Below are 14,842 nucleotides of genomic sequence, written 5' to 3'. Positions count from 1 at the left end.
ACTGTATTATTTTCTGTTTTGTTATTTGCCTTCATCGTCTCATAATGCTGTTTCTTTCCATCATAAGCTCTTCCATTTTACCTCTTGATGCTCTGCAGGTTCATCATCAGATTCATCTAGAAGTCAAATCTATTTTATTTTGTACATTACTGTGGATTTTCTGAACACTTTATTCCTATTTAACAAGTAGTCATGTCTGTACTTCAGGTCAATGAAATTTTGTTTCACTGGTCCCAGAGGCAAATAGAACACGGGAAAATTTCATATTAAACAAATTATTATATACACAGTGCTAATTTAACACAATGATTAACTCCACCGTATGACACATAGATAACCTTTAATTCACTACCAAATATCTGCCATTGACAAGCTCCTCAGCTAGTGACATCAATGTAGCTCAGTTGACCTCATGCTAATTTATACCAGTTGAAGATCTGGGTCATGGTACATACTTCTTTTTTTAACTGTTATGTAGTGTTGCTGTGCACCATTAAACCCCTGTCATGTAATTACCCAGAAATGGTTTCATTTCCTGTCTTTGCATATAAAGTTTGTGAACCACTTTGGGGTCCTTCGGGATAGCCATTGCTCTATAAAATGTCATTATCTTTACGATGGCATGACACAAAATGGCAGCAAACAGTCACTGGAGGTAAGCATCCCACAATGAAACATGTGGAACAAAATTTCACTGGAATTAAAATGTATCTGATGATATTTTATGCTTTTCTATTCATCTTTGCATAAATGTACAATATTTTGCGAGCATATCATTTTCTTCAGGGCAGTCCAGTAAGGTACCACACACTAGTAATGGTGGCATCCTTCAAGGATGATACTGTTTGCAATGGCTTATCAGCAAGCAACAGGTCTGTGTTATACTTGTGAAATGCCACTGAACGAAATGAGGCTGGCGAGATGTAACAGAGAAGGATGGGAGAAAGGAAGAGGAGATTCTTATCATAAAGATGGCAAGCTAAGGGACAACAGTATGGGCTGTCTAAACAGGGGAGGCTGCTGTGTCTCTTAAAAGATACCGCAGTTCAGTTGCAGTGCTGCCCACATAGCATACATTCATACGTCACACTGAATGGGTGCAAAAGAAGAAAGCCAAAGCTGTGGCTGTGTGAAAGCAAAGAAGGACCCATGAGTTCAGGAGCCATGTAGGCAAACCCCTAAGTAGAGGCCATATGCTGAATTTAAGAGAAATAAGGAAAGGAAATGCAGAAGTATTGGCCAAGTGGTCTAGTCCTATTAGGAGATGTCTCTAGTTCTCTTGCCTCTACTGGCCTTTCTAGGGGGTTATAGTATTTTCTTTATCCAATTTCAAGCAAGTCCATTTATTTGGCAGAGCCATCCTCAGCGTCTGACACATCATAAGGGCTAGGCTGTTTGCTACAAACTCTGTGCATGGTGTGGCACATTGAAATACTTTTCCAGGGTCAGTCCAGGGATCCAATGGATTCCCACCTTGATCTGGGGTTGGAAGGAGGAGTAGTTTACCACTAGTCTATATCAGCAACAAATTGTGACACCACATCAGCTTAGCTGCGCTGGCTGGAGCATGGGAGGACGGGGGGGTGGAAATCTGGGTAGTCCATGCACTGCATAAAGGGGATGCTTACTCTGCCTTATGCTACTGTGTGGCCTACAGGCCAAAGATCCCCTCACCATAAAAAAACTAAACAATATCAACCCCATCTGGGTTCAAAGCTGGGGATGTTTGTGGCTGAGGTTTTCACTCACAAAATGCAACTTTCCGACTTCAGCTCAGAGGACAGATGCTCTGGGAACCCCATCCTCACTGTGGTGCACTAGAAAGCAAGCAAAGATATTATCAGCACCACTGACCTGCAGGCAGAGGAACAGGTACTTAGGAAGTACCAGAGGCAGTGGCTGTCCTAAATGAAAGGGATAGCAGTGATTAGTGGCCCTGGGAATTCTTTGAATCAGCAAGTGCCTCTAATGTTTCCATGAAGCCACTTGTTTGACATCCCCTAAGACCAGCCCAGGTCTTTCCTTATGCTGTATCCTGGACAGTGTGATCTAATGGAAAGAGTGACGGAAGGTGTCTAGTGCTTTGGGTGAATATCAACATGCCATATGGTATGCGATGCAGAGGTAGGACTAGTCTCTAGATACCTAATGCTGGTCTCTCAGCATGAGATGGATGTAGAAATGGGGAGTCGTAGGAACCTGAAAAGGGGCTGAAGAGGATTGTTATACGCACATAAATGGCAGATTCCGTTTCCTGTATTTCCCTGTACTTCCTCCCACTCCCTTTCCATCTCCTCTCCCTTGCATGGGGACCTGAAGTAACACTTTGGGGTACCTCTTCCCACAAGCTGGTAAATTATCCCACTCAGAAGCCATCTGTGATCCTCTTCTCACCTGTGTTGCAAACTGAGAGGAGAAGAACTTTTATTTATTTATTTATTTGGATTTAAAAATCAAGGCTCTAGGCCTCCCTAACATAATTTATTACGCAGTAAATTAACTTTCAGCTGCATGAAAATCAGTTCTACAAGAACGCAGCTGGCCTTTATCATCCAGGAAGTATACCCTCAGCTTTCGCTAGGCACCCTATCAAACAAATGTCTTTTGCAGCATGCCTGGAAAGCCACCTGATTTGATCTATTTCAGACCAAAACATCTAGAGGAGCCTAACTCTGTGGTTCGACTCCAGGTGGGTTTGTACTCAAGTGGCTAGTCCAAGCAACTGCCTATGATACCTCTGGCTCTGTTGTTATTTGCAGGATGCTAACTCAGGCAGAGCTGGCACACGGCTGTCTACCTGAGCTGGGAAGCACACTCCCAGCTGCAGTGTAGATGTACCATTTGATCCCAGTTCAGGACAGCACCTAAGCACCTGCTTAAAGTTAAGCATGTGTGTAAGCACCCTTCCTGAACCAAGATGCTTTCTTGAAATGGGACCTTGAAATGCTCTAAGAGTACATTCAAACAAAGGTCTACACTTTCTTATAATTAAATAATTGACTGAATGATTACAAGGTCATACATGGGCAAAAAGGGGGAGAGTGAGGGAGCTATTTTTAAAATGTTAACCAAGGGTTTGTTTGTGTTTTTCAAACTTCATGAAAGTTTTGGGCACAGATTCAAGTCAGAGTTTTAGGTAAAGGTCTATGCAATGTTTATTGTATCCAGGCTGGGCCATCTGTACTTAGTTCCCTGATTTTGTGAAAATACGAGCCCTTGTAATGTGTGTGAGAGGGAAGAAAAATGAGGTTTTTGTACAGCGCGCTAAGCCAGGGTTCCAATTGTTGCAATAGCACTGAGGCGTCAGTTCAGGAAGCAGAAATACTCAGACTGTTAAAGTTAGGGACATGCTGAAGTACCTTTGCTGAATTGGGGCCAAAGGGGAGTCTAAAGTCATTCCATTTTCCCTGCTTGTTCCTTGCTCTAGAGAAGCATCTGCCATGTGCTATTTTCTTCCTATATCAATAGCAGCTGTGCTTTCTTTCCAAGAGGTATTTTTGGAAGCGGTTGGGAACAGGATTCCATCCCCTTCTCCCACTGCCAGCTCCTTAAGGTCACCCCTAGTGCTCTAAAAACAATAATAATTTTTAAAAAGTGCGATTTTATTTTAGGCTTTGTGTCCTGAGGAAACCTCCTCAGAACAAGCTCCTGCTCATGAGACTGAGACGTGCAGGTGAATGGAAATTCTGGGTTTGAAATATAACCATTACTCACCAGGAGCTGAAAGGGGCGGGGGGCACGGGGTAAGGCAGCAAGACTAGCCCTGTACAAGGCAGTGTAAGCTCACAGCTCAGAATGAGAATTTAACTCTCAGCCCCAGCTCACCCATGATGAGTTTATCATGACTGTAACAGTCAAGACAAGAGGAAGTGATAATCCAGGGAATGAAGAGGGTCTCTCTGTAGAATTGAGACAGTGTTAGAACCAAGGAGTTCTAAACTGCAGGGGGATTATAATTATTTATATTGTGGTAGCAACTAGGAGTTGCAGTCATGTACCAGGACCCCATTGTGCTAGGTGCTGTACAAACACTGAACCCAGATGCTCCTGTTCTCAAAGAGGATTCTGTATTGCTTCCCAAAAACACTTCCAGGACAGCTTCCTGCTATGTGTAAAACAGGATTGGGTTACATTGTGTCAGACAGATGACACCTACTGATCAAGTTATTTCTGTGGCCTCCATCACTATAATATCTGGGGCCCAGATCCAAAGGTATTTAGGCACCAAACTCTCAGTGAACTTCTTGGGAGTTAGGCACCAAAATATCTTTGAAGATCTGGGCCTGAGCGACTACCAAGCATTAATGGTGTTATCCTCAATGCTCCAGGAGGCAGGGGAGTAAACACCCCATTTTAAAGGTGAGGGACTGAGATACAGAGAGGTTAAGGCCACAGTTTTCAAAAATAGAACTCCAATTTTAGGCTCCTAAATCCTGATTTAAGCTCCTGAATAGATGAGCTAATTTTCCATAGTGCTTTGCTCCACAGTTAAGGCTGATCCAGGATTTTCCCTTTGACCTGACCTCAAAACTTCTCCAGAGCTGAAATAGTGGCTCATTTTGACAATTATATTGTTCTCCTGGAAGTGGTTAATGGCTCCCCTCAAGTGGGTCTTTGATTTATACATAACCACAGACCCGGTTAAACCTGATGGGTGTGGTAACCACAGTTCTTTCAGGCTAAATGGAAGGAACAATTAAGCCCATTTATGGAATAAGATAGCTAGAGCCAATAGAAGCTACTGCCCAAAGCAATAGGTGGCATAGCAAAGTCAGAACTAAACTAAGCCGTATGCTCTGAGGGGTTTCCCTGGGACTGGTTACAAATGCAGGGTCTAGGAGATTGCTTGGTATAAAGTGTGTATGAGAGTCATAGATCCAAGAGACAGCCAGCAGACCATGAGAGAAGCAGTGGTGAGCATGGCCCTGAGAGGGAGCAGAGAGACAGAGCTTCTTGGGGCACAGGACTGGCTGGAGTGGCAGACTTGAAAAGGCAGGCTTGAGCAAGGAAACTGCCGTGGCTGTTTGTTTCTACTGTGTTCAGGGAAACAGGACTTTAGATACATTCTCTGTGATAACATCACAGAAATACCTGACTTGTATCATCAATTTCTCCTCCAGGAGACACCCGGTAAGGCCCCAAATATTGGCCAACCACTCAGGCAAAAAGGGAAGCCACATTATACACACACACACCAATTAGTGATGTGACTTGTTAACATTAGCCACTGTTTTGTCTGGAAGGAAGACAGGTCATGGCGAGCACAGAGGGTTTTGCGGCCGTATTCTACAGCGAGCCATCGGTGCTGGGGCTCCTCTCGAACGTGATCAGCGCTTTCCTCGTGTGCCTGCAGAACTTCTCCTTTGCTCACACCAACATCAGAGCTGAGGGAGTAGAAAACATCCTGGCAGGTGAGTAGGGGATAGGCTCTCTTCCAGAACAATGGATCGCAGTCCGATTGGCCTTAGTCTTGCAAGGAAGGCTATAGGTGAATTCTTTCTGCTGGGGGGATACACAAGAGTTGAGCCCAGACGTATGTAGATTGAAGTACAGAGGTTATGCACATGCTCTAGAACAGTGTCCCCTATCTTCCTGGGCAACTGTGCCCCCCGGGTTAAACCCTTGCTGTACCAGCCAGTGCCTTCCCATCTTCTGCTTAGCTGTGTGCACTAATCCACACTGGAACTTGGGCTGAATGTACTGGGGGGAGGGCAGGAGCACAAGAGCTCAATTTAGAGGCTCATCATTAAGGTAGGGAGAGGGGCTTCAGAAAACCAGTTACCAAAGGCTGCAGGACCAGTAGTAATACATGCATCAGCTCTAGGTAGCTCATGTGTATTTGGCAACAGTGTTTCATTGTGCAAATCACCTGTTGATTGTTTATTTGCTAATGACACTTCTGTGTCATTTTGTTTGCCTCTCTTAGGGGTCCACCTCATTCTGATTGGAGGCCTGTCTCAACTCTTGGCTGGGTTCCTCGCTTTCCGGAAGTATGACCACCTGGGTGGCACAGCCTTTCTGGCATTTGCAGCTCTGTGGAGCAGTTATGGGGCCACCCGGGTCATTTCAGGGGCATATCCCCCCTTAAACACAACACTAGCCTCAGAAAATGCCACTTATCTCCTCCCCACTGATGCAGCCCAGCCCTCCGCCAGTGAGAGCGCTGTTGCTGGGTTGGTGGCTTATATTTTCATTTCATTTATCCTCTCCTTCTGCTCAGCCACCGTAAACTACATCATGCCCTTTGTGTTTGGCGCCATCACCCTCACCCTGGTGTTCGAAGCAGTGGGGCTCTTTGGCCAGTGGGCGCTGGTTGTGTCAGGGGTCCTGGAGCTGGTCATTGTTGTCTGTGGGCTGTACGGAGCAGTAGCTCTCCTTTTCAAAGGTATCACCCAAAGGTATGTTCTGCCGGGCTTCGGGAACCCTCTCTTCAACGTCTTACTGCTGGGCTCAGGTAACAGCGGCTCTTCCAAGACTATTGGGGAGGAGAAGAAAAAGAACACAAAGTATGCTGAGCCTATGGCCCTAAACCACTTATGTGACACCATTTCCCCCTTCATATTTGCCTTCTATGCTTTTGGGTATATGAAGACCTTCTACATAGGAGCCATATGGGTTAGCATCATCTCCATCTGCCAGCTCTTCTCCAGCTTCTACGGCTACTTGCGAGACGATGTTTATTACACCACCAAGTTTGGTGTCCACAGTCTGTACTGGCTGGTGATGTCTTGGGAAGAGTTCACGCTTACTGTCTTCATCAGCATAGACGATGTACAGCAAAGCAGGATGGGAATGATTGGGGACTGGTTCTTCCTGGCCACCGCTTGCATGCTATTCGTGATGGCCTTCAATAAGGATGTTCTAGAAGTGCTGCAAAATGCCGCTTTCGTTCTTCTCACTATCTCCACCATCCACCAGATTCCAATTAGAGGAGCTTATGTGTTCTTTGGGGTTTCCTGCAGCCTTTACACGGCTATCTCGCTCTATGCCACTTTCGCAAGCCTCATTAACTCAATAGGTGAAAAGGCGCTGATCCCTATTGGTGCCCAAGTTATGTCCAGCTCAGTGCTCGAGAGTGTACTGATGAGTGTCAAAAGCTACCTCATGAGATCTAAGAATATCCCAGGGACCACCATCTGCGAGGTCTCTGATGCCTTGTTCTACATCTGCAATGGCCTGGCTGCACTCTCTGCCATCCAGGGTACTTTAAATGACCCCATCAGACAGCATCTCTCTATTCCCTCCGTGCTAATCCCAGGAGCCATATTTCAGCTATATGTGTGTAGGATCCAGGTCCAAAGAGGGAGAAGATTTGGGTCTGTTCTTCCATTCTGCTATACTGCTATCTGGGCAACATGGACCTGGCTCCGGTTTGCAGGTAACAAAATTTCTTACTTATCTTTTGCTTATTCAGACCATGCCAATGCTTTTAAGAAGCAACCTGCCAAGTGGAATGTGATTTTCATGTCTTCTTTACACTAGCAACCTTCTTGAACCAGAAGCATTCCTATAACTTGTCCATGCATCCAGGAGATTCATTCCTACCCAAACCGTTGCAAAGAGAAGCAAGATAGTGATAACATGAGAAGTGTTCTGATTTGTGTCCACAGAAATTACCACAGCAGCAGTTGGTCCAATTACTTCATGTTCTGACAACTTCAGAATTCTACGGTGATATCCTGGTCCCAGTGAACTCAACTGAGTTTTGCCTTTGACTTCAGAGCAGCCAGGATCTCACCCCTAATGATTTTTGAATCAGCAATCTGACTATCCTAAAATAAGAATTTATAAAACTTTTGATTCAGACACCAGGAAAAGCTCCAAGCTTATGCTTCAAAAGCTTCCAATATTCAATACACTTAGCTACCGTCACCAAAGCAGTTCTAATGATGAGTGACCTTGGGAGTCAAAATTCCATTTTGTCGCTCAAGGTTAGCAGCATGCTCATATAATGTCCACTCCAACTCCCATTAAAGACACCGGCTTATCTGGAGCTGGCTGAGACCCACAGGGAGTATGGGAGAAAGCTGAATTGCTCCAAGAACAAACTACGGACTTTGTATTTCTATCTCCCAACCCCTCTGAGAACAGCAATTCACTAAAGCTTGTCTCTCTCATCAAGAGAAGTTGGTCCAATAAAAGATATTACCTCATGCACCTTGCCTCACTTTTTACAAAGGGCAGGTAAAATGAAGTGACTTTCTTAACCTTCTGGCTCATTGTCACAGAATCACCAGTACTGCCTCAGTGTTAAAGACATTACACCCCAAATATGTTTTCATCCTTTGTGTTTCTTTAAAGAGGTCACCATACACAAATTCAGATTACAATTTCCCCCTGTTTTGGTGTTGCACTGTACTTGCTCACAACCAAGTTTGCTGGTGCTATTTCAGGTCACTTACTGAACATTGATGCTGCGAGTGATGGCGGATTCACAGCAGGATCTGTAGCCTTTTTGGTAGTCAATGTCTTTTTAATGGTTATAGGTAAGTCTTACTACACTCATGGATTATTTGTTTTAGGTTAGCACCTACATGCCTCAGTCTCAGCAGGGGCCCCATTGTGCTAAGTGCTGTAAAACATACAGACTGACTCAAAGATCTTTCATTCTAAATAGATAAGAGACAAAGGGTGGAAGAGGTAACACAGAAGCAAAGCAAATTTGGCCTAGTTCACAACAGCAGCAGAGCCAGGATTAGAACTCACGTCTCTTGACTTCTAGGCAAATATTTTAGCCATTGGGCTCAGTGCCCATGGAGTGGAAGTTTTTGGTTACAAAGGAGTAAGCCTCACTGGAGGTTCCAGAAGGGGGTCTGGAAGGGAAAGTCATGTGAATGAAATATCATTTCAAGAGATAAGGTTCAAATAAGGGTGACGTGCTAGACAGAGCCAAATTTCTCTCTGGCATAACTCCAGTCCAACTTCATGGCCAGCTGCTGTAAATCAGTTTATGGCCATTATACATGTTTCCATGTGAGAAAAATGAGAGATTGTGTGTTTGGTAGCATTGCTTTCAAAACCTGAGGCTTAACTAAACAGGAGCCAGAACTCATCTTCCCCCACCAAAGGAAAGGTTGATAAATGTACTGATGGATCAGTGGCCCTAGGTTAGCTGCCCTATGAGTGGATTAATTTGAGTTGAGAATTGTGGGTGTTAGTGTAATATCTTTGCAGACCTTTCCATGACATGGGCCATGTTTTCTCCTCCCCCTCTTTTCGCAGCTTCCTATTCGAACCTGGTGCTTCTTTGCTTGACCTTTGTGATGGAGGTTTTGATCATTTGTTTCCTGCTGTTTACGGTGGAACACCTCCCAGTGCCCCTTGAGAGTAAGTCTGGGTGAGAAGTTGCAGATCATTCCTAACTTCAGGAACACAGCACATTGTGTCTAGGTGGGGAAAGTGTTCTGAGCATGTTCAGAATGAAAAAGAAACGGGAAACTGCTGTGCATTCTTGATGGGAAACAAATGGTTAATGCTGTAAAATAATTCAAATGTGCAAGAATGTGACATGTTTTGATTCCCACATGTTGCCAATGCAATTTTGCATGGGAGAATAAAAAACAGATTAATTTTCAATTATATGAAGCTGCCACACATGAAACAAGATTCCTCCAAGGAAAAGGTAGAACCTGATCCCTCCCCCACCCCGGCATCTTGGGTCTTCTGTTTTTCTAGTTGTGATGCTGTCCATCTTCGGTGCCATCTGCATCTACGGAGCAACGGCATCGCTAGCAAACTGCATATTTGGCAAAGACCTCATAATGATGGGACCCCCTCTCTTCAGGGTAAGAGTCCAGCTGCATGGTATAGTGAGCTCACTCTCCATTAAGGGTATACTACAGGGGTGGGCAAACTTTTTGGCCCGAGGGGCACATTGGGGTTGCAAAACTATATGGAGGGCCAGGTAGGGAAGGCTGTGTCTCCCTAAACAGCCTGGCCCCTCCCCCTATCCGACCCCTCACACTTCCCACCCCCTGACTGCCCCCCTCAGAATCCCCCACCCATCCAACCCCCCTGCTCCTTGTCCTCTGACTGCCCCCTCCCTGGACCTCACCCCCATCCAACCCCCCTTCCCCCTGTCCCCTGACTGCCCTGACCCCTATCCACACCCCCACCCCTTGACAGGCCCCCTGGGACTCCCATGCCTTTCCAACCCCCCCGTTCCCCGTCCCCTGACTGCCCCCCCAGAACCTCCACCCCATCCAACCTCCCCCTGACAGGCCCCCCCCCCCGGGACTCCCACACCTATCCAACCGCCCCCTGCTCCCTGACTGCCCCCCGGGACTCCTGGCCCCCTTACCAGGCCACTCAGAGCAGCATGTCTGGCAGCCGCGCTGCCTGGCTGGAGCCAGACATGCTACTGGGCTATCCTGCAGGAGCAGGGTGGACAGCAGGGGAGGGGCCGGGGGCTAGCCTCCCCGACGGGGAGCTCAAGAGCCAGGCAGGATGGGCCCGCAGGCCGTAGTTTGCCCACCTCTGGTATACTAAATAAACAAACAGTTATCCTGAGATCGTCAAAACAGCCTAATGAACTCTAATGGGATTTGGAAACCTAACTCACTGCAGCTGTAGCATTGCCATGTTGTAGTGGGCTATGGACTGAAAATAAGCTTTTGTCCTTCACAAATAAAGAGCCTGGAAACATGGAGAGAGGAGAGGCACATTTACATGTGGCTCCCACCCCTCTTGGACTCCAAAGCTAGGACTCCAGGACCTAGTAGAACCAGTGGACCACAATCCAGGAGTTTTCAACAGCTTTAAGGAGTGTAAAATGCCACAAACTTTTGGGGAACAAAAAGCATCTTAAATTGGGATGTTGTCTCTTCCCAGAGTCTTCCATTGTCTCTATTAGCTTTAAATATCCTTTACAGTATTGTAGGCATGACCAAGGCTGTCCCATGTAATTAGGGTTGATTGATTGGATGGTTCAGATCCTTCCTTCCTTCCTGGGGAACTGCATTTCAGTCAGACAGGTTGGTTGTGTCTTTATGTTTAGACTAGTAAGAAAGCTCTTGAAATGCAACTCTATAACAAATACCCATGGGAATCATACGGGACTTTCTTTGGCCATTTCTGTAGGACAATTTTGTATAGCAGTCGCATCCTCTGACCACAACATGGGATACTGGATTTAATGTGTTAGCATGTTCATAGAGTTGTGGATTTGTTGTTTCCCTGACCACTTCCAGGTTGAGATGACAAAGGAGGACACTAAAGATCCTCCACCCTGTTTCTGCCCCAGCTCCCATCGTACCAGCAGCCTGAGGAGCATTGCAAACTTGCTGAATGAAGGTGCAGTGTGTGGAGTGCCTACGGACACGGTCTATGCATTGGCAGCTTCCTGCAAACAGCCAGAAGCCATTGAGAAAATCTATAGAATCAAGGTGTGAACACAGTATCGGCTGCTGTCTTTCTACCTAGAACTTGTGCCTCTATCTGTAAACCGGCCAGACCTGTACATATGTGTAAACAGCATGCCCCTCAGTCTGTCAGTTTGGAGTCATAGAATATCACGGTTGGAAAGGACCTCAGGAGGTCATCTAGTCCAACCCCCTGCTCAAAGCAGGACCGATCCCCAATTAAATCATCCCAGCCAGGGCTTTGTCAAGCCTGACCTTAAAAACTTCTAAGGAAAGAGATTCCACCACCTCCCTAGGTAACGCATTCCAGTGTTTCACCACCCTCTTAGTGAAAAAGTTTTTCCTAATATCCAACCTAAATCTCCCCCACTGCAACTTGAGACCATTACTCCTTGTTCTGTCATCTGCTACCACTGAGAACAGTCTAGAACCATCCTCTTTGGAACCCCCTTTCAGGTAGTTGAAAGCAGCTATCAAATCCCCCCTCATTCTTCTCTTCCGCAGACTACACATCCCCAGTTCCCTCAGCCTCTCCTCATAACTCATGTGTTCCAGTCCCCTAATAATTTTTGTTGCCCTCCGCTGGACTCTTTCCAATTTTTCCACATCCTTCTTGTAGTGTGGGGCCCAAAACTGGACACAGTACTCCAGATGAGGCCTCACCAATGTCCAATAGAGGGGAACGATCACATCCCTCCATCTGCTGGCAATGCCCCTACTTATACTTCCCAAAATGCCATTGGCCTTCTTGGCAACAAGGGCACACTGTTGACTCACATCCAGCTTCTCATCCACTGTAACCCCTAGGTCCTTTTCTGCAGAACTGCTGCCGAGCCATTTGGTCCCTAGTCTGTAGCGGTGCATTGGATTCTTCCGTCCTAAGTGCAGGACTCTGCACTTGTCCTTGTTGAACCTCATCAGATTTCTTTTGGCCCAATCCTCCAATTTGTCTAGGTCCCTCTGTATCCTATCCCTACCCTCCAGCGTATCTACCTCTCCTCCCAGTTTAGTGTCATCTGCAAACTTGCTGAGGGTGCAATCCACACCATCCTCCAGATCATTTATGACGATATTGAACAAAACCGGCCCCAGGACCAACCCTTGGGGCACTCCATTTGATACCGGCTGCCAACTAGAGTCTGGCTGTACAGTGTATTTTTGCTATGAAGTTTGTAAATAAGCATAGCAGAAATCCATGAGCCATATTCGGCTTTTACTTACACTGTCAAACAGGATTAACTCATTGACTTCCATGGAGTTACTCTTGACACACAGCTGTGTACTGAAAGCAGAATCTAGTAATCTAAGAGCTGCTTCACTCTTGTTTATCTGGTAAACAGAGATGGGCCCAAAACTAATGCCTGAATCCAAATAGCCCTGAAACTTGTGACATCTGGGTCCAGATCTGAATTCATCCTCTTCCTCTATAAAGGGCTGAGCCAGAATCCCGGTTCTGAGCATTCCCAAATTTTGGAAGAATTCAATACACTAGATCCAGATCCCAACTTTGCAGCTTAAGCCCATCTCTACTAGGGTTTGCCTCCCAGTCTGTTCTCCATTAGGCACTTTCTTGGCTATCCCAGAAAAACAGGAGTTATAGCCTCTCTGACCAGACATCTAGAATAAGTGTCAATAACAGAGGCTCTCTTTATATTTCCTCATTCAGTGCCAAGTCTAAGCTCTTGCAGTCTGTGGGGTAGTATAAATAGAATGTAAATACATTCCTGCTGGGTTAGTCACCTGGCTTCACCAAAGTGATGTAACTCAAGAACTGCGCGTTCCAAAGTGTGTTGTCTTTCTTTTCTCCACCACTATAGCCTGATCTAGGATATACATCAAGGCAGGTTGTGAAGACTGAGAGATGTAACTAGTACTTGCTAATGCCACAGGTTCTCTCACATGTGTAGGTCAGAGCAGCAGGGAATTGAACAAACAGGTCTTCAGGTACAGATCAGTTTATGAGAACCAGTGGGACTCAGTGTCATTATAGCTGATTTACACCAGTGTAAGTGAGAAGAAAATCATGGTCCTGGATACAAACTATTAAGAACTTGCTTAATGACTACAAGAAGGTTATTTTATACTATGCTAGTTGGGTCTAGAGCAGGGGGACTTCCCATCTTTATCCAACTCAGGGCTGTGAAGGTAACTCATCAAGCGTCTGAAATCTGCACCTAATAGGACAGGTTACACCTCTCCCTCCTCTTTAATATCCATGTATTAAACCCAGCAATGACACAAGTCCCAGCATGCAATTGTCCCTCATGCTCTGAGTATTAAGATGGTACATTGCATGCTGGAACCCACTGTCCCTGGGAAGTGTGGTGGCTGCAATGGAAGACTCAGCAGGTTGTGTTTGACTGCAGGGGTACCCTTTGCAGAGATTTTCACTCTTTACATTTTTCTTAAAACATCTTCCTCCTCTTGGTTTTCACAGGACAGGCCTCAAGAGAAGCCCATCTGCATCTTCATTTCAAACCTGGACCAGTTGCGAGCTGCTGCTCCCCCCTTCAGCCCTCTGCTTTGGGACTTTATGGAGAACGTTTACCCTGGAGGCATTGGCTGCATCATCAAGAAAGGAGAATGGCTGAAGAAGTTAGGTGAATAAACTGGGCATCTTCTCTCTTATTGCTTCTTTCCTTTTCCAGGTCTCTGGCTTTGCATCTTCAAAGTTCAAATCTCTCCCTGGGCAATGACTTGAGAGCATTTCATCCAATGCAGCCCCTGGCAAAGATAAGGCATTTCCAGCGCTGCTCTTATCCCTCTCCCTAAAAAGTTTAGCTGGAGCTTCACCACATGTAGGCAGAGTGGGCTGATGAGGGTCACGACATCAGGAGCCAAACCAGCCTCAGCACTGAGCTTTTTAGGAAGGTTCAGTGTACCTGCAGCTCTCACCCCACTGCTGTTGCTTACAGCTACTGACTGCTGTACTGCTTACAGCTACAAGACAATGGCTCCAATGTGTGGTCTGGAAATATAGGAGGACCAAGTGGACACTTATGGGGCATTTCATACTCCTGTTTTCCAACCCAACTCCTTTAGAGTTCCCAACGAGATGCAACACCGAAGAGATTTTAAATCACATTTCTGTCAGCAGCATGATTCACAGTCTGACCTTGTTTAAAAGTGTTTCAGGGGATTATTTGAAATAAAGAATAACTATTTGGGGCCAGTTCCTCAGCTGCTGGAAGTTAGAACTACTGTGCTCAGTTCAGCTGAGCCACGCTAGCTTACAGCTGCTGAACATCTGGCTCTTTGTCTTATTTTTTATTTCACAAATTCTTTCCTCATATTTACAAAGTCAGCATCGGGCATTTCTTCTCTATGTTGCTACTAATCCACAGCAATCCACAGTTGTTAACTTGAACAAAGATACCTGTAGTATTGGGGACTTGCAAACTTTGAGGAAGTAGATATGATGCATTGCATGATGATGCACAACATACGGCACCAAACTCTTATTTGCAAACTCGGTCTGTTTC

The sequence above is a fragment of the Chelonia mydas genome, chromosome 9 (assembly GCF_015237465.2).
Source record: "Chelonia mydas isolate rCheMyd1 chromosome 9, rCheMyd1.pri.v2, whole genome shotgun sequence".
Lineage (NCBI taxonomy): Eukaryota > Metazoa > Chordata > Testudines > Cheloniidae > Chelonia > Chelonia mydas.
Note: the sequence above shows the minus strand (reverse complement) of the source record.